Source organism: Lethenteron reissneri, chromosome 45 (genome assembly GCF_015708825.2).
Source record: "Lethenteron reissneri isolate LAM-NWPU_2019-01 chromosome 45, ASM1570882v1, whole genome shotgun sequence".
Taxonomy (NCBI): domain Eukaryota; kingdom Metazoa; phylum Chordata; class Hyperoartia; order Petromyzontiformes; family Petromyzontidae; genus Lethenteron; species Lethenteron reissneri.
The window spans coordinates 5658377-5679793 of record NC_083823.1 but is presented as its reverse complement, the minus strand read 5'-3'; the positions used below and the strand labels follow the sequence as shown (position 1 = coordinate 5679793).

The window sequence follows — 21417 nt, the reverse complement described above, 5'->3', positions numbered from 1 at the left end:
ACCGATCGCCTGGTGAGGCTGGTTGTTGTTTACTGTTAAATTTGAATCACAGTTCCTATGATCACTGTTACATTGTTTTTATAGCTTAATTTTGGTGATTTTGAATACGTTTTAGTTTAGCCATGTTTGTTTGTTGTAGTACAGAGTTAGCCTGATAACTTTAATCTACATTTTCTTATGGTTGTTACTGTTTGACTTGCATCCCATTGGGATTTTTTTGCACACAGCGTTGATTTACGGTGCTTTTTCTGGAAGACTTTGCTGTTTTTTCCACGATTTTTCTGTTGCGTGTAGTCACTTTAAGATGCTTCTCTTGTTCGTGTTTTTGTTTTGTTGCGGTTGCACCCGAGTCAAAAGCCGCATGGCTCACAGGGCTATGCCTAATAAATGAAACTGAAATGAAATAACTGAAATGTTGTAATCATCAGCGATACGTCGCACTCGAATTGTAAATGTCGTGGGTTTACTCTCCGTCGTCCCAGGTGTTGCTCAACTCGTAGCTAATCGGCACGTTGTGTTTACGTGTCAAACCTCAACTAATTGGCTGTGTTTTGATTTAAAGCTTTCGTGACTGCAGTGATTCATATTCTTGGTTCTTTCGGTAAAGTCACGTAGAAGGGAAATAATAAAATAATAAAAATATAAAACAATAAAAATTATCACGACGTTTCGACTACAACACAAGCAATCATCATCGGGTGATGATGATTGTTTATATTTTTATTATTTTATTATTTCCCTTCTACGTGACTTTACCGAAAGAACCAAGCATATAATTGACTGTGTTAGGTGGTGTCGGGGTTAATCCAATCTCACCCAAAGACCCCCCTCCCTTCATTATGGATAACGATGTTTATTTTAACTCATCACAAGATTCGTGAGTCTCCAAGAGTTCGTTTGAATGAGCCTTGTATTATAACATTCACGTTACACTTTACACACAGTGCATAATACAGCATACGTCACATACAAATGTACGGTCTTAAATACTGTAATTGTGTACAGCATATAAAACACGTTAAATTATAAATATTAAACAACCCACACATTTTTTATATTAAATATTTCATAGTTTTTTTCTTTTTACCTTTTGAAAACTGTTTTTCCCACGTCCCCCTTTTTATCTTCACCAAAAACAATTGTTGCATATTTAAAAATACAATGCATGTCAGTGTTGCAAAGCACATATCCTGGGCCATACTAAAAACGCCAACAATTCGCGTCTGTTTAGCCCACCGGGGCTCGTGGCCAGCGTAATGTGTCGGTTTTTTGTCTGTTTGTTTTATTCACAGCTCAAGCAAAACCTAAAATCAAATTTAGAGAGTTACGTTTTGGGGTTGGCTTGTGTAAATTCGTTGATGCGTCGCTCGCTCCCTTTCTCGCGCGCACCCACACACACACAGACTCACACGCGTGCACACACACACAGACTCACACGCGTGCACACATACACACACGAAGATCCCCCGTATAGCCTTCAACAGACTGTCAGTGAGAGTGCTGTCAGCGAGGACCTATGAAGGCCGGCACCAGTGCACGAGAGGATGGGTGGCCCAGTATCAAACGCGGCCGTTTTTGTCTCCCCAGTGGCGATGCTTTACAACACCGCACCAGGTACTGATTTGAGGCCGAGTCGACCTAGAGGAGGCCCAGGACCGGTTGAGATATTCGTCACCGGTGTTTGCTGTGAGCGGGGAATCGAACTCGGCTCGCCAGGTTCACAGCGCAGCGTAGCGCTAACCACTACAACCACTGCTCCCCCCAATTCACCAAATTAACACAGGTGCGTACACGCACACACAAGTACAGCCACACTCACGCGAGCACGCGTACACGAGGCCAAATATACACGCATGCACACAGACTCGCACACACTCGCGCGCGCACATTCGCACTACACGCAAGACACGAATGCCTTTGTGTTTCTCCATGTTTCTGTGTTTGCTTGAGTGAGCAGTCGTTTAGCTGTTTGGCGAATATTGGCACAATTTCAAGTCACCCATCGTAATAAATATATCATTATCTACTATGTATAGGAATTCATTTTTTTCTTTAAGGATACCGGTGCTGGTATTTACCATTCCACAATCCGTACACATACACCCACCAATTCCACGCCGTGGCATTTGTCTCGCTGTGCTAAGAGAGAGCAGTTTTAAAACTAAACTATATTTATTCTTTTATTTTACTAGGTAAGGCTCACTGAGCTGTATAGCTCGTTTTCAGGAGCGACCTGGCCACTAATGAAAGCTCAACGAAGTGGCTTATCCTGCAGCTAAATACTCTAACGCATGTTTAAATGTGGAGGGAAAACCCGGAGGACCCGGAGAAAACTCCACGCGACCACGGGGAGAACATGCAAACCCCAAATATACAGCAGGCGTCAGGGTCGGGATCGAACCAACAACTTCCTGTATACCAGGCGAGGTAGTTCACATCTCACCACCGTGGTGCCCATTTGATGGTAAGTGACCAGCAGTGCCCTGCTTGGGACAACAAACACATTTTCTTTTTCCACACAGTCCCATCGCACACTCTAGGCTTTAGTGAACATTACTTGGCACCTAGGGATTTTAGTTTTTTGTTTAACACAATTAAGGACAGATGGATGTGCTAACGTACGACGTCCGTTTTCCCAAGTTAACACTGGCTCGCGATTATCAATGTGGCAAATAAACGTGATAAAATTAAGTCAACGAAGGATACATCATATAATATATATGCAAATTATGTGTCTTGAAAGAGAAAAAAACACACATAACCGGAATCTTTCCCAGCATGCGTTGTATGTCCAGATGACATCACCGTTGTTGTTGTGCATTACATAAAATGAAACACTCTTTTTAAAAAAAAAATCGTAGCGGTTCCTACGAACAGGTTATTGAATTTGTACTGGGCCATGGGAGCACTGGGTTGTCTAGACAAGACAGAGATCCCCCGTATAACTTTAACAGATTTTTTTCTGGGGCAAGCACTTGAAGGTTGGGGTGGGTGGCCAGCACCGCGCCCGGCCGCCTTTGCCTCCTAAGTGGCGACGTTTACACATCGCACCGCGGGCACTTGTCTGAGAAAGGAGATATTTCGGCAATTAAAACAAATCCCGAGTTAATTTCCCAAACAGACAGGTTGGACTCAGCGAGTCCACAACTCAACACAATGATAAACTGGTAATGTTGATTCTGCCGTGGCGTATGGCAGCAACGTGTTAAGGAGCTAAACACCAACGTCGAGGGCTCCTGGCCACGACGAGAGGGCTTCGGGACTGAGGGAGCCCGAGTCGTTTTGCCATTCCTCCATTGAAGGAGCTGGTGATAAATACCATCGTATTGTGGGTGGAGTGGTGGCGCAGCGGTTAGCGCACTGCGATATATAAAAACGGCAATCAAATTTTCTTTACGGCCACGGCTAACATCAGTGGCGAGTGACATCTGAACCAGCCCCCCCCCCCCCACCAAGACCCCAGTGCTCCCATTTACCAAGCTCTATTTTCTAGCGTGGTGAAGTATGGTCAAACACGTGCCATGAGAGAGAAGGCGTGGTGAGAGCTTTCATCCAGCAGAGGATTAACAAGTAGCTGTCGATTATTATTTCAAAATTATGTGTAATTTCTCGGAGGTGACCATGTGGAATGGGAGAAATTACACTCTACCAGAGCACTGAGCATGCATAGCTGAGATCCTGGGTTTGAAATCCGGAATGCGTCCCCTGCCATTTAAGCAGGTCCTCATGTGTAGTGAGTTGATGGTGTCAGTCTGGTGAACCAATCACCACATATATTAATCAGCTGATCAATCCTTTTTAGTTATTGTTGTTACATATTGTATTTTTTGAGAATTGTATTTTATTATGTTTTATTTTTATTATTTTATTAATTCCCTTCTACGTGACTTTACCGAAAGAACCATAATTCATCATATTCCAGCTATGAGAATTTGCATTTCGTTGGGAAGGAATTAACCACTCTTTTGGGGGCACTTAAAACGAGTTCCCCCCACTGTGGACAAAGAGGCCAATGAAAGTGACAAACACAGACGGGGCACTGCTTGCTTAGGACAATTCTAATTGGAAATGCCTTAAGTTCCAACGCGTGGTTTTGATCGCACATTGGAAATATCTCTGCAAAATAAAAACAAACATGACTGTAGGAAGCATTGCTACTTACACTGAATTTCGTGACAAACGTCTTGTTACTGCTGCGTGATTACACGGCACACACACACACATGATACGAGTTGTAATGGTTATAGCAATGGGTATTGTGCACGGTAGCATTTGAGTAAATTAATTCCATTGCCCGGAGATTTGTGATCATGTTACGGTACCAATATGTCATACGGATAAATATCTTGGCACATCCATGAGACGACGCGGGTTTGAGTAATGGGTAAACTTAATTAAACAGCGTTTTTCCGTTTTCTCCGACAATGCATGTTAAGCTTCTTTCGCACTATACATAGCCAACCGTGCGATATCAATAAGCCTGGTTGAGAGTGTTGTGGGGAGTCCAACAGTTTGAGTGAAGATGGCATAAAACTTTTGTAACCGTTTGAAACGCAACACAGAGGTCACGTGTCACACGAATCTGACTGGCTGCAGAAGGGGACGTGTCGTCCCATACCGATCGTTCGCAAAAGGGGTTATTTTGTCTACGACTGTTGGCATCAGGGAGTTCCCAAACTACGGCAGCTCAAATCAACCGCTGCGGGCGGTTTTGAAGTCTTTGGGGTTTAACCCAAGGCGAGTTCCGTGTTCAGCGCGTACACATTTTAGGGGACTACGTTCCAGAGGTCGCAACCGGGTATCCGATACCCGTACCCTACCCGATACCCGGCTACCCGTACCCAGCCGGGTACGGGTACCCGTTTGCGACCCTGGTGCGGCCGGGTACGGGTACGGGTAGACCGTGAGTCACTGGTGAGTAACCGTTTGTCACTCATTTCCCAACGTCTTGTCTCTTCTCACAATTCAAGTTCCTAGAATCAACCCACCCGCGCCTGCAACATGGCTTCATCCCAGAGGTCGCAATCAGGTACCCGATGCCCGTACCCTACCCGTACCCGGCCGGGTACGGGTATGGTACGGGTACGGCCGGGTACGGGTACCCGTTTGCGACCCTGGTGCGGCCGGGTACGGGTAAGGTATCAAAACCCGTTTGCGACCTCTTCTACGTTCCAACGTTTTATAAACGTGTATGCACACAGGTTTCACTCGCTTGACACAGTAATAGTTAGATGCGTTCGGGAAAATTTAAGGGGCGCACAACGAGCGAAATCAAGACCGCATGGTAGAGCGGATTGCGGGTATAAATAGGTTAGCTGGCATATACGCGAAATGGCATATAACCGAACCCGCATAAAGCGACGGGAAACCTGTATACATATTTAACAAACCAAAAATATTCGAAAGAGCGCTCGCTACACATTGTTTTTGGGAACCAAAGCAACGACTTTCAAATTTTCGCGACTTCCTCATCGATTTGCGCCGGGGAGCGACGCAAGCTGTTGGTGGTTTCCAACCAGTGGTTCACGGCGCATTGGTGACTATTATTATTATCGAGTTGTTCTGCTTGTTTACCGAGGAAAGCCGTGCACGAGTCCTTGTAAAATGAGCTGTTCTGGCACAACTGGCCTTACCAGCTCAAATAAAAATGAGTGAGTCTCAAGACTCGTTTAGTTTTATTTGGGGGGGGGGGGGGGGGAGAGGGGCAATGTTGCTTATACATCGTCCAGAACGAGTAAATTTGCGGGTACATTTTCAGCATTGGGATGTTGCACTATGGTTTTGTCTTTGTTTGTTTAACTAATGGGAGAAAATCGATGCACCGGGAGGAAACCCATGCAGAACAGATGGGGGGGGGGGGGTAGTTGGGGAGGGGGGTGAACATACAAAGGAGCCCGAGTCGGCAATCAAACCCAGCAAGGCCCCCGTCTTGCCACGAGGCGTGATTGTTACTATTCGTGCCATCCCTGCCGGCGGCGGCCCCGCTGTTTGGGCCCGCGAGGCCTTGGGAAGCGTCCCTCGCATTCCGCGGGGCTGTAGCCGGTATTCCAATCCGAGGATTCGTCGTCTTAAGTTTTTTCGTTTTTTTTTTACCCTGGCAAAAGAATACCGCGCTTTGAACCGGTGTGCGGCGGTGGGTCGCGGATATCCCGCTGTCGACGAGGTGATTGGTCAAGGCTCGTCGAGAAAATAAGACACGGATGGGACCCCCCCCCCACCCCCCCGGGAACTGTTCGAGAACGCGGACGTCAAAATGTTTTTTTTTTTTGCGCGACGCGGCAAAAAACTGCTTTCGCGCTTTTGCCTGCGGTGGCGGAAACGTAAGTGGAACGAAGATGAATTCGGCGGGTAGGTGTGGTTGTTCGCCGCAGCAGGATTCCTCGCAGTTCGGATGCGAGATGTGATCCAGCCACCAGAAACAAAGGGAATACATAGCGAGGTTGCCGGCTACCGGACGCAAAGTTTAAGCACGAACGCGTAAGCCGTTTTGAATATCTCGAGTCTGAGCCCGGACCAGTTGCGCACGCGACACGGCCTTCAAACTGCTGATTTTATACAAAAAAGTGCAGTTGCTTGCAGCATATGCAGATTTTTGTGGGGGCGAGGGGTTGAGATGGGGGGGGGGGGGCAGAGAGAGGAGGGGGCAGTGGGGTTAGCGAGTGGTGTGCCATTGAACCCGGCAACCTGAGTTCCATTCCCGGCCATGGCTAACAATCCCATGGCTAACGAGTGGTCAGTGACATGTGAACTGCCCCCCCCCCGCCCCACCCCCCACCACATTAACGAACCTGCACTGACCAACACGGTGAATTATGGGTAAACAAACCTCCATGGCCAATACAGCATGGTAGGTCCTCATCCAGCAGTGGATTGACAGAGGGCTAATCTGTTTTCAATACACATATCTGTACAGTAATACACCGCTCTTGTATTATTACATATAACCCTGTGCATAGTCTTCAAATATTTGTTTTTTTTCGTGTTTCGTTAAAATAAAAATGGAGAACAAAAAGTGGGACATTCCAGAGTGAAAGGTGATTTCTGCAGTGGCTATACAACACAGGGTGGAGTGGTGGCAAAGCGGTTAGCGCGCTGCACGATGAACCCGGCGACCTGAAACTCGATTCCTGTCCACGGCAAACATCAGCGGTGAGCGGGATCAGAAGCAGTCCTGCACCCCCCCCCACTCCATCTCTTACTAACCAGCGTGGTGAAGTATGGTCACACATACCCACAATGTCGTGGGAAGCATTGAGAATGGCTGAAATTTGGCACAACACAAGCGGCTCGGTGCATGACCACCAAGTCATTACTTTTTGTCGACGAACTTAGGCCAAAGTCTTTGGCACACGCGCGTACCTGCCAAGCGTACCGATTGTAAAAATAATTCTTGAGAGGCAGCGCAGCGATGAACACTGATGTCGTTTGATCATTTGTCGCGTTCACAAAGCGGGGAGGGTGGGAGGGAATTCTATGTCGATTATTGTCAATTGGGCAAACACACCCCCCCTCCCAAACGCACGTCCCAAACAGGGCGAGTGGCCTTAACGCCTCTCTGCCCGTTCATAGGCACCGAGTTCCACGCGCTGCTCCGTACAGTTCGGGGTCACGTGTTTCGGCAATCGATTGATCTCAGTCACAATTGTGATGAAAGTTGCGGCCTCTAGTGGCTGCAAGGGGAAGGAGTCGGGGAAGGAGGGGTGTCACGTGAAGGACGTTACCAATCTCACATCGATTGTTACATATGCGTTTATGTTAATAATCGATACTAATTGATTAATCGACGCGTTGTTTTCCTTAACAAAAAATTCGCACGTGGTTTGGAATAATTTAAGAAATCCACTGGGCGTTCCTCAAAGGCCACCCTGTCAACCCTTATCTACCCTGGAAACCCTTGCAAATGAGATGTTATGTCTCAAGAGATTATCCAGGTATAATATTTTCACAAACAATTGTTATAATACAAATGCATGGGTTGCCACGGTACATTATGGATAGACACATATAAAAGTCGGACTCCGCTCTATGCATTTTGTGATTGGGGTTTAGTGGTTTATATTGAGTCATCTAGTCAATAACATGGTAACCCAGCAGAATGTGTTTTTTTATTTTAACAAGCATGATTCTACTGATGAAACCCAGATGGTCCAAACCGGTCCACAGTTTTCTTGCTGAGACTAATGCTGCTACTTGATAATACTGGCCTGGAAATCCATCCAATGGGCAGCAAGCCAAACACATATTTGTATTTATTTGTGGAGGCATTAAACTGAGCTATGCTTACATTTCATTACTTTATGGGTTTGTTCTGTACCTCGCATAGAACTGCCGTGAAACTAACGGTCTTTTATTGGAATGTCGGGGAGAAATAATTGGGTGGTGACATGGCCCAGCGGTAGCGCCATCGCCGATTGTAGCAAAGGTCAGCATCCGGCAGGCAGCCCTGGTTAATACTACAGTGTGCGTATTAACCTACGGTGCGTGCATTAACCATAAAATACGTTCCGTCTGAATTTTGACTTCAAACTTTCGTGACTGCAGGAATGCATATTCTTTGGTTCTTTCGGTAAAGTCACGTAGATAGGAAAATAATGAAAAAAAGAAAGTTAATATTTGTGTTGTGATCGAAACGTCGTGTTTTTTTTATTCACTTTATTTTTATTCGTATATCTACGTGACTTTACCGAAAAACTAAAGACTACGTTCCGTCTGCTTCACAGTTTCACGTTAAGAAATCCCTGCGACGTGATTCGAGGAACAGTCGGCTGTCGTCTGCCGCAGTCACGGTCCGCACTTCGCAAATCTTTGAAAAATTACTCGCAAATTAACGGTTTGGAAAGCAAGTTCTTTTCGTGGATAAAACAAGCGTGAAATGATTGATAACAATAAGAATAATGATGAAGAAATGAGACAGAATAGTTCATTTGCAAGGGGGGCCTGGCAGTGTGCGGTGAATCTGAGCCGTAAAGAAGATATTGGCTCGTGCGTTGTTTTCTTTCCTTCGAGGAGAAATCTACGACAGCGCGCTGACTACCGTGCTACGACTAACCTAGACACTCATCTGAACACAAACTCTGAGCTAACTCGAAGCCAATCGCCAATGGCCATGGGATGCAGACTAAAGAGAACTCCCTCTCGCGTACGCATTTACTTGACCCCTTTCGTTTGCCCCACCTTCCGCCCCCCCCCCCCCCGGGTTGAAAGCTGTAAAAATCACAATGCTCAAATAATTTCACATCATTGCTGTTGTCGTCGCCATCATCATCATAGCTTACGGGCCATTTCCATGTCCTGATAAAAATCCACATTTACTTCTTATTCAAATATTTGTTTTCAAAAGTTACCGTGTCGTTTAAGCCAGCATTCATCAAATGGCGCACTTACAAAGATTTCCAAATATAAATTACATTTTACCCTGTTGGATTTCTTTTAAGCGTATGGTGCACGTTCCAACTTGATTTTCCCCTTGCTGGAGACGACACTACGAGGCCAGCAAACAAACAGCCTTCGAGTTCCCAACCCTTGCAGAGGTATCCAGTGTGACTTGATGGGTTCATATGGTCCTGCCATTTCACTTTAAAAACCGTATAAATGCACGTATTATCTGTTCTCACCGCTACCACATACCAAAGGCTCCCTCCCACCAACACCACCAAGTGCCTCTGCTCTCGACCAAATTCCCGCCCATCGTGCCACGTGACCGACACAACTAAGAACGCTACCACACCATTTCTTCACCAGATCATGGCCAGACAAATGACATGCATCTCGTCTTTTTTTATTTATGAATAGCCATGACCTTTGATCATCCATCCACAAGGCTGGCTAACTTTCAAAAAGATCATATTTTAATTCTTCTGCCAATCTTTTTATTAGTCTAGCTTGACTATGCCACCCCTGACAAACTAGGAATTGTCACCCACAATTACAAGGCCTACAATAGGCCTGCCGTGCAAAACACAATCCACTGCTTCGTTCACTTGTACCAATGACACCCTCTGACGGATTTTGCGTGTCGTCTCACAACAACATTGACACTCAACCCTTCCCTGTGCATTGTCACTGTGTGATGTTAACATTTTTTTAATGCCCACTCGTGCAGTGCCACTGAATTTTTCGTTTCACGTTTTTGTTAGAAAGCGGCAATTTGTCGTCCACGTGCGTTTTACGTTTACATTTGAACTCATCGCGGCTGACTTTGCATTCTTAATACGCGTTTGTCAATATGATCCCACGAGCATCGAATTGGATAGAAATAGACACAAAGAGAAGCTAGGTGAATTTTCAAGGCTTTGCGTTTATGTTTTTTTGTTATTTAAGCTGCAGGCTTCTTAGCATGTTCCTTCATCCTCGTGCGTTGCTCCGAACTTTGCGGTGCCACCAACGCCTCCACGTTGATTTCACCTGCAAGGCAGGCGACAGAGAACGTTAGTGCAGGGCCACACCATCATCGCCTGCGACCGATTTGTCCACATCTGAGCGAGCAGTTGAGCCACAGTAACAATTACGCGGCGCCGTTTTCTGAGATCGCAAACAGGCAAATCACGGGTTCACAAAATGTGCACCACGTGACTAAATATGTAGCTACATATCCCTGGTTCCTGAAAGTTAGAGCGTCTCTCGACTGCAAGCAACAGGTTGCGCAAGTTGCTCGCAACCGTTTGCAGAGACAATATCAGCGATTTAATTGCATGCAACCAATCTGTGCAACTTCCCAGTAAAATGTGCATCGTTGAGGCAACGTTTGCCTGTGGTTGGAACCGATGGACCAACGGTAGCCCAACATTGTCCCCAAGGCTTCCAATGTTCACCGGGTGATAGCTCAGGTGTGAGCCCACGCTTCGAGCCAAGCTCCAGATAACAATCGCGGACATTTCCCTTCCTCTTAGGGCAAACACAGCAGCAGCTGGATATAAGCACACTTCATATATCGGTACAATTAGAAACAACACGTGCTTACATGCCACTGGTGGAAGGAAAGCAAACGGCTATTGCTAAAACAAGCACACTGCTTCTGATATAAGCACGGCTGGCCTTGCTCTCAAGGGCTGTGCTTATAAACTCAACTAAATCAACTGAACTATTTTTTATTTAACCAGCTAAGATCCACTGAGCAATATAGCTCTTTTTTAGAAGCGACCTGGCCGCAGATGATAGTTCGACAAAGTGGCTTATCACGTGGAAATGTATATCAGCCGAATAGTCTACATGCATGTGTCTAAGTGTGGAGGGAAAACACCAGGGACCCAGAGGGTGGGGATCGAACTCACGACCTCCTGTACACCAGACGAGGCAGTTAACGTCTCGCCACCGTGGCGCCTTGCGATTCCCACACGTATTTTGTGCCGTAAGATTTAAACGTAATTCTTGTTGTTTGTTATTGTTATTATTAATTAATTTCGCACTTCGTCGCGTGGGGCAAAGGTTAAAGGTTACCGCGGCCGTGGCGGCACCTCGACACGTGATTCCCAGCCAATTTGAAAGGAGCGGGTGGGTGGGGGGGACCTTAAGAGATCTAAATTCCTCGTCTCCCTCAGAGGTGGTGGAATTTTTTTTTCTTTCTCACTCCCGGTTTTTTTTTGTGTGAAAACAAACCCTCAGTAGAGCCTTTTGATCTGCAGAGGGTGGCCTTTGTTAGGTTTTTTAGAATGAGGGTGTGTGTGGGGGGGGTGAAGGAGGGTCGGTGAGAAGAGGAGGATGAAGAGCAGGAGGAGAGGGGGGGGTGAGATGGCAGGATGGAGATGGGGGGGTGGTGGTGGTCGTTGTTGTTGTGAGAGGGAGGGGCGGTTGTTGTGGGAGTTGTGGAAAGGGGCTCTAGGTGGAATGTCTCAACAGATAGACTCCGGTGGGAAGGGACCACCGCAGGGGCCGATCTAATCTGCTCAAGAATTCCAAGTGGTCAGAAAAAGGCACGGACCCCTCCCCCGAACACCCCACCCCGCCCCTCGACTCGCCCACCCACCCGCCCGCCCCCCCTCACCAGAAAACCCCCACAACTCCTGCGGCCAGCACCACCACCCCCCGCCGCTGCCTCCTCTACACAAAAAAGATCCCCCGTGTAGCCTTAACAGACTGTAGGGGCAAGTGCTGTTAGCGAGCACCTATGAAGGCCGGAACGGTACACGAGGGGTTGGGTGGCCAGCACCACGCCCGACCGCCTTTGTCTCCCCAGTGACGATGTTTACACACCACACCAGGTACTCATTTGAGGCTGAGTCGACCCAGGGCCGGTTCAGATGATCGTCACCGGTGTTGTTCCATGAGCGGAATCGAACCCGGGTGGCCGGGTGCATAGTGCAGCGCCAGCATCCTTCCCATGCCCAGTAAAATACCCAGTCGCATACCCAGTCAAATACCCAGTCACATACCCAGTCAAATACCCAGTCACATGACCAGCCACATACCCAGTCACATGACCAGCCACATACCCAGCCACATACCCAGTCAAATACCCAGTCACATACCCAGCCACATACCCAGCCACATACCCAGTCACATACCCAGCCACATGACCAGCCACATACCCAGCCACATACCCAGTCACATACCCAGTCAAATACCCAGTCACATGACCAGCCACATACCCAGTCACATGACCAGCCACATACCCTGCCACATACCCAGCCACATACCCAGTCACATACCCAGTCAAATACCCAGTCACATGACCAGCCACATACCCAGTCACATGACCAGCCACATACCCAGCCACATACCCAGTCAAATACCCAGTCACATACCCAGCCACATACCCAGCCACATACCCAGTCACATACCCAGCCACATGACCAGCCACATACCCAGCCACATACCCAGTCACATACCCAGTCAAATACCCAGTCACATGACCAGCCACATACCCAGTCACATGACCAGCCACATACCCTGCCACATACCCAGCCACATACCCAGGCACATACCCAGTCACATACCCAGTCAAATACCCAGTCACATACCCAGCCACATACCCAGTCACATATCCAGCCACATACCCAGCCACATACCCAGTCACATGACCAGCCACATACCCAGCCACATGACCAGCCACATACCCAGCCACATACCCAGTCACATGACCAGTCACATGACCAGCCACATACCCAGTCACATACCCAGCCACATACCCAGTCACATACCCAGTCACATGACCAGTTACATAACCAGTCACATGACCAGCCACATACTTAGTCACATACCCAGTCACATACCCAGTAACATGACCAGTCACATACCCAGTCACATGACCAGTCACATGACCAGTCACATACCCAGTCACATACCCGGCCACATACCCGGTCACATACCCGGTCACATGACCAGTCACATACCCGGTCACATACCCAGTCACATACCCAGTCACATGACCAGCCACATACCCAGTCACATGACCAGCCACATACCCAGTCACATACCCAGCCACATGACCAGTCACATACCCAGCCACATACCCAGCCACATACCCAGTCACATACCCAGCCACATGACCAGCCACATACCCAGCCACATACCCAGTCACATACCCCCGGGCCGGGCAGCCAGGGGGTGGCGTGGTGCACTTGGAGGGCAGCGATGGCGTTCATTGAACGCTTCCCAGCGCCTGGTTGAATTGCGGCTTAGCAGGGTCACCGAGTTGATGTTTTTTTGTTCAAGTGATCGTCAAAGAGCAACAAAACTCGAAGGTTAAAGAAGAAGCAGAACAAAAAAAGCCACCGTGCAAGGCGCGGCGAGGTGGGTGAGGGGGAGAGGAGGAGGACTCATTCTCTCTCGCTCGCTCGCTCCCTTGCCGTGTGTTTCTGTGGAGACGGATTTTGTTTTTGTCCATCGCCGTTTGACCCAAAAACACGGAGTTTTGACGGCGCGTGGTGGTGGTGGTGGTGGGAGGGAACAAAAAAATCGAGATGGTAAATAATCGCCCCCGTGCGGCGATTTAACCCCCCGTCTCGTGTAGAAAAACAATAAAAAAAGTTTAAAGTGCAGCCCTACAATTACCGACTCGCGCCACTGCTATTGGAAGGATCTCGTTCTCGAGAGACCCCCTACAGTGCACACCCTCCCCCCCCTCGAGCCACGAGAGGGTATTTGGCCTACTCTTCCACGGTTTGCCCAGACGTCTTGCAAGAGCTTGGGGGGTAAACCAACACCGCCGCTTAGCACGTGCTGGCTACGCACGAAGTTGGACATCGGGGTAACCGCCTGCCGATCGACCAATTGGAGCGCGCCGATTTATCCCGCTGGGGTGGACAGAGGCGAGGGGTAGTGGGGTGGTGGCATGGGGGTGAAGCAGTGGTGAGAAACTCCGCACCATCGTTGAGAATGGAGCCGGCGGCTATCGGCAAGCGGCCTTCGACATCCGCAGCTGTGGGATGCACATCCCAAGCGGTGTCCCAGCAAAGCTTTCGGACAATTGTGTTTGGTCATTTTGTTTTGTTACATCGAAAGCAAGATCTTTCATTTCATACTCGTTAGTTTCTTTCGGTAAAGTCACGTAGGTAGAAAAATAATCGATCACGACGTTTTGATCGCAACACACAAGCGATCGTCATCAGGTGGGACAACCACAGCGAAGAAACTGCTGAAGTAGGGTTTAGATCTGCCGTGGCACGAGGTTATGTATCGGCAGTATGGGGGGGGGGGAGAAGGGGGGGGGGAACGGGGCAGAAAATGGACCCCGCAGCAGCTGCGGTTGTCCCACCTGATGACGCTTGTGTTGGGATCGAAACGTCGTGATCTATTATTGTTCTACCTACGTGACTTTTCCGAAAGAACCAACGAGTATGGATTCCTGCAGTCACGAAAGCTTCAAAGCAAGATCTTTCAGTGGCACGAGAGCACCGGCGAAGTTACACTCACCAGTGGGAGGTGGGGTTAATAATTATTGGACAATGAGGGACACCCTCTGCTGGTATTCCCCGCCTCTGTGAATTGGGGCGATCGGTGGAGGGGGAGGGTAAGAGGAAAGGAGGCGATGGAGATGGGGGGAGAGGAAAGGGAGAGGGGAAATATGGGGGGCGGGGGCGGTGATGGTGTATGTCTGGGAATGTGTGCACAGTGGAGGAGATGATCGCATCGAGAGCGAATCAACGAGAGGGACCGGGAGGGGGGTGGTGTGTGGGAAGGGTGGAGGGGGTGCACGTATCCTAGTCCATGCATCGCCAGTGACGCTCACTAACATCATGCACATGGGTCGCAAAAGTAACCGCTGGTCTCTCTCGTTGCCCCGTGCACGACTTTCGCCGCACGCGCATCGAATCAACCGTGCGCTGGGACCTCCGTTGACTACTGCTGGGCTGCAGTGAGCAGGGGAGAGGGTGTTCCTGTCTAAGTAACGTGGCCCCCGTAGTTTAAACTGCCGCGCCAAGAGTCACGGTCTTCGATTTTTGTTTTGTTTTACCCAAATGTGATCAGTGGCTTGCAAATCGGCGCTTAAATTGGGAGAGGAAAAAAACCCAGCACGGTGGCTGCGGCCACCCCTGGCGGCAGACTAATGCCTATTTACAGTTAGTGAGTTAATCCTCTCCATCCCCATTGGGACATGAGGCCGCAACGAGTTCGCATCCACTGCTTCCTGCCCTTGGCAACATGTTGAGCCTCGCCCCAAGAGAAGTCGATCACTGCCACCACAACACGGCCTCGCGCCAGTTGGTCACGTGTCTTCCCGGGTTTCTATTCACCCGGCGGTGTCCACCTTAGGGGCAAATTGTGTTGGCATGCGGTCCTGGTCCATTCTGAGGACGTGTCCGAGCCACCCGAGTCGCCGTCTCTCGCGATGTCTCATAAGTGAGTGTGTGCTGCGTGCGCGATATTAAGGCAGCCTCGATTTAAAGCTTTCGTGACTGCAGGGATTCATCTTCTTGGTTCTTTAGGTAAAGTCACGTAGAAGGGAAGTAATACAATAACAAAAATAAAACATAATAAAATAATTCTGTTTTATTTTTGTTATTTTATTACTTATTATTACTTATTATTTTATTATGTTTTATTTTTGTTATTGTATTACTTCCCTTCTACGTGACTTTACCGAAAGAACCAAGAAGATTAAGACAGCCTGTTTACAGGCCGGGGCATGTACTGCCTCTCCTGCACCTTGTGTCACACGGTGGGGCATCTGCCACTAGCCAGACTACAGCGGGGGGCACTGACGTGGCCGAGGTGAGATAGGCATGGAGGTGCTTCGAGTTGCCGAAGCATCGAAGCACGCCCGTGCCTTTGTGCCGTGCGTAAAGACGGAATCTAGTTTGTTGCTGTTGTGATGCTGCGGTGGGCAGTGGTGTAGGAACGAGCGTACGAAGAAGATTCGCTGCCCGAAATGTTGCCCGTTATATTATTGTGTCCTCTCGAGGCGGGGGAGTGTTGGAGGAGGGTGTTATTGACCGAATGTGTTGACCTCTCTGTCCTTTGCCCTTAAGTCTCAGTGTTGCTGAGCGAGATAGGGGCATAGCGAGGATTGGCAGCAAGCGGGCTTCATATGGGCCTTTTGATGTCCCACGCATCGTGACGGTGGTGGCGTGCGTCTGTTGTTGTGCGTGCGCCAGCTATGAATCTGCTGAGCATATGCCTCGTGAAGTAATGTGCGGATAAAAGAGACAAACACGGTCTGAAGTGTGTGCATGTTGAACTTCTTTCGCGCCGTACGGAGCCAAACGCGCGGGGGAAGGACAACAAGGACCACATGCGTGGCATGAAGTTCAATTATTCGGAAATTCGGTGTTGCTTTCCGCCTGGTGCACAGTTTCTTGCGACCCCTTTTTGTGTGTGTGCCAATGATCCACTGCTGGATGAAGGCCTCCTCACACGGGGGAGGGGGGGGGGGATTTAACACGTAGGCTTTCGCGACCAATATTATTTATAATATAGATTTTTTTTTGGGTCAGATCGCGTTATTTATAAATGTGTCGTAACCCTCCACCACCCGACACGGCCAATCAGTAAAAAATGTGTCACGTTTTTCAAAGGACAAAATAATTCACTTTAGCCCACCGGTGTGCTGAAGAGAGAATCAACAGCATTTTAAAATTTGAGTACGACGTTTCGCTGATAATTACAATCAGCTTCATCGGGCAAGAATGGTGAAGCTCTCCTGTTGCTGAAAAACGCGACACATTTTTTACTGTTTGGCCGTGTCGGGAGGGGGGAGGGGGTCTGACCGTACTTGCGGAGTGGATTGTTGAAGGTTAGGAGGGAGGCAGGGTGCATCTCCATGACCCATTCGGATATCATCGCTTACCACTGATGTTAGCCGTCGCGCCGGGAATCGAACTCAGGTTGACGGAGCAAAACGCTGGGCCACAGTGCGTGTTGACCCATCATCATATCTCACGACTTGCATCGCGGGTTTATGCGTAATACTATTTGTCGCCCTTTCGAAAATCACGCTGCATATTTTTCTCGCTTCAACAACAACAACGAAGTTTTCTCTTTCACTCGAACGCAAAAAGGCTTTTTCTCTAAATGCATCCTTCAAGCATATGTAGGTCAAAAGGAATATTTGGGCCAAAAAATATATACATCAGCCGTTACATTCTCTCTTAAAACATCCTGAAGGGTTTCACCAAACACCTTCAACGGAATTTTTCTCTTCCCTTTTTTTACTTACAGGAGGAATCAAATTCCTGGAAACTTGCAATTGGATCGTTTCCAGAAATCTGCGCACGAGTTTAACCCTTCGACCTCGGAGGCCTTGACTCAGGTATGCAGGAGAGAGAGTGAGTGAGTGTGCGTGTGTGGGTGCCGGCAGGAGCCTGCTTGCCTTCAAACGCAACGCAATGTTTTCGTTTAAAATAACAGTCTGCAACACTACCCGCGACATGAAACAATCGATTTTGAAAATCCTCCCCACTGCTGTCGCCTATTTGATATATATTTAATTCAGGTCCACCTTTATTCAATAACTGCCAGAGGTATAAATTAATTACCCGTTGTTTCCCTCCTAAGCATGTCTGCAATTGTTTAATGGCATGCGGAGACTTTAATCCAGCAGGAGAAGGATAATTTATGGGGCGATAATGACTTTTGTCCATTTCATTAACAATGGTTTTTAGGTGATTTACACCTCGTATCCCCTCTGAATTCTAACAATTGATTACATGCAGTGTCAGAAATATCAAGACCAAAGTATTGTACGTTCCACGGTCGCGAAGAGTCGTAACCATGCATCGGTTAATTATCGATTCTTAATCTCGCGATAAAACCGTGGAATTGCAGGAAGGATGTATGGATTTGTTTTTAAAAAAATGTTTGCATACGTATGCAGTGAGTTCGAGTGACCTTTCCAGCGACAAGAAAACGCAGAAATTCATCGCAACAAAAATAATCAAATTGTCGAATCGGGGACCTGATGATTAATCGATTCGTTTCCCCTCTCGAATGGTCACCAAAACCCGAAACCTGCCCGTCGCATTCATAGAGGCTGTGCTAACGATTTCACCGTCACGCAGCTGAACGACTACTTTTTTTAGTACGCAGTGCATTGCATTTCCAAATGACATTATTAAAACGCAGCACTTTCGCAAATGATGAACACAAATATCCCCTCCCCTCGTGCCCCCTCGTATAGCCTTGACAGACTGTAGGGGCAAGTGCTGTTATCGAGCACCTATGAAGGCCGCAACGGCACACGAAGGGGATGGGTGGCCAGAGCCACGCCCGGCCGCCTTTGCCTCCCCAGTGGCGCCGTTTTACACAACGCATCAAGTACTCATTTGAGGCCGAGTCGACTTAGGGGAGGCCCAGCACCGGTTCAAATATTCGCCACTACTATTGGTCGTGAGCAGGATCGAATTGGCGTCGGCGGGTTCGAAGAGCAGTTCCGAGCACAAACGCACGCGTGCTCCCACGGTGTGCCTGATCCTGTCAGATCTCGCAAGCTTAGCAGGTCCTGACCGTGGACAGAGCGTCTGGGACGGTGCAACCGGCATGCGTTGCACGGGCGCTGTGAGCAGCTGCCGGGCCACGTCTTGAGCAAAGGGCCATGCGGCAGCGATGTCCTTCGTTGGACTGTGCTTGTACGCTCCCGCGTCTACGCTCCCGAACCTTATGCCAGCCAACCCGCAGTGGACCATCGTGATTGTACACATTATTTGGTGGTGATGCTGCTGCTGCTGCGTTGGCAGTGGTGCACAAGCACATAAACAACAACAAAACTCGACGCCTTCGTCAATAGCACCACGGCCTTAAAATGACTAAGGAATCGACGACGATATATACATGTACTCCTCTACTTACGAACACTCGACTTACGAACTTTCAGAGATACGAACAAACCTGTCCGTAAGTCCAGTTGCCCATTTGGACCGAGAGTGGTAAGTTCAACCGCCACGCAATAGATGGCGGTGGTGGCATCTACATCTGCAGAACGTGAAGAACCAGTGGCATCTACGTCTACAGGAGATTACAGAACGTTTAAAGCCATTCCCCGTGTTTAGTGTACATGTCGTACAACATGTTTGGAATCGACAGGAGTTGGACTTGCAAACAAATCGACTTACGAAGAGAGCTCTGGAACCTAACTCGTTCGTAAGTTGAGGAGTCCCTGTATTATATGATCTCCGGCCTCTCTACTTCCGTGCTATGAAGGGCCATTGCCCGAAACGTCGCATGGTGGTTATAGTCCGATGAAAATAGATTTATAGCTCATAGGATTTCTCCAGGATAAAGATTCCGATGATTCAAATAACCTTTGTGACCCACACAACATGCACGACCCTAACCCTCATCCAGCAGCGGATCAGCTGTACGTGCGTCGACAGAGTCCGTGTGCCGGTAGCATCACGGTAAAAAAGAAATAAAACATGGGATCCTAATCACCAAATAAATTATTCAACAATTTTTTTTTATTTTACCAGGTAAGGTCCACTGAGCTGTACGGCTCTTTTTCAGAAGCGACTTGGCTATCACAAATGATAGCTCGGCGAAGTGGCTTATCGCGTGGAACTTTAGAGCAGCCAAATACTCTAAATGCGCGAAGTTGATTCTAAACTTGGAGGGAAAAACCGGAGGACCCGGAGAAAAATCCACGTGATCACCGGGAGAGAGGTAGTTAGCATCTCCTAGCAACCGTGATGATGATGAGAGAGAGATGCAAACTCCAAAAATACAACAGCAGGCGTCAGGGTCGGGATAAAACCCACGACCTCCTTGTATACCAGTTGAGGTAGTTAACATCTCTCCACCGGGAGTGACACACCGCAAACTCCAAATATACAACAGGCGTCAGAGTTGGGATCGAACCCACGACCTCCTGCATACCAGGCGAGGTGGTCAACATCTCGCCACGGCAGCGCCCCATTATGCTCGCGGGCCAAAATGAACGGCCGTGCCCTTGGCACGTGACGTCGCGCTGCGATGGAACCAACGTGGCCTTGCGGTAACCAGCGGGTCCTGGTGGCCTCTACAATGCGCAGGGGACCACTGCTGACCCACGTCCACGCCGCGCGGGTAACGGGCGGTCGGTGGAGGCGGTGGTAGAATCAAGCGGAAGCTATTCCCGCACCCCCGGCGGGCCCTCGCAGCGAGAGTTTACATTCGTGGCGATCTCTAGTTTGTGCGACTTCGGGGCGGAAACTCTGGATCGGCGCCCGGGGTTTTGTCGCGCTCTCTTCAGGCTCCCGGGCGCATTCTTTGCCGCTTGGCCTCTGACCAACGGAGCCAGCGCCAAGATCCGGTGTGGTGAGAGAGAGACGGGGGGGACGGGGGGGGGGGGCGACTGGCCGTGTGACGGCTGCGGTTGCCACCTATCCCGGTTTGTCCAGGATTCGCCCTCTTGTCGAAGGTAGCTGTCCTGGGAAATCTGCGCGTGAAATAGTGGGCCTTCCCGGGACGTTTCAACGTATGTTTTTTTTGTCGGTTGCGTAATCATCAGATGTGAATGCGATGTGCTGCCAACTGGCACGGGGTTGAAGTCTGGAACTTAAAATCCCTGCCTGCAAACCTTCGCGAATCCTCCCGCAAGTCAACAGTGGTTGGCCTATGAATAGACTCATCCCCGCCACAGGGGTGTGGAATTTCCATCACTGGCTGTAACCAGGAGATGAGCACCATCACCACCACCCCATGAAGGCTCATTTGTGTTTTACACGAAACAAAAAAACTTTCTGGTAGCTTTCACCGCTTCGCTGCAGAATCTATTTGGATGGTTTTGAGTCCGTGCCAGGCGGATGTTTTATTCTATTTGCCGTATTAGGCTCTACTGTCTTGGGAAAAAACCACAAGTCTTACCAGAACATTAAGAGTCATCGTTATTGTCAGTTGCGTAATAACAATAACAATACACGAGGCAATGCGTTGACGGTGCAGTTCGTGTTTCGTATTGGGGCACGGCATGTCCCGATTTACTTGAACCTCCCAAGCGGCAACACTGCAGCTCATGACTGTGGTGCTCGCACGTCCAGTACATGACCAATGGATAACAAAAACGGCAGG

General features: G+C 48.7%; 1 protein-coding gene across 1 annotated transcript in view; it reads right to left on the bottom strand.

Annotated features, from left to right (window-relative positions):
- Positions 1-834: 834 nt before the first annotated feature.
- The window catches only part of LOC133353847 (mucin-19-like), a 49478-nt gene continuing 28895 nt past the window's right edge, over positions 835-21417 (bottom strand). The window contains exon 5 of the mRNA XM_061570287.1: positions 835-10404. The gene's annotated coding sequence lies outside the window, so the exon portion shown is untranslated. The remainder of the gene's footprint in view (positions 10405-21417) is intronic.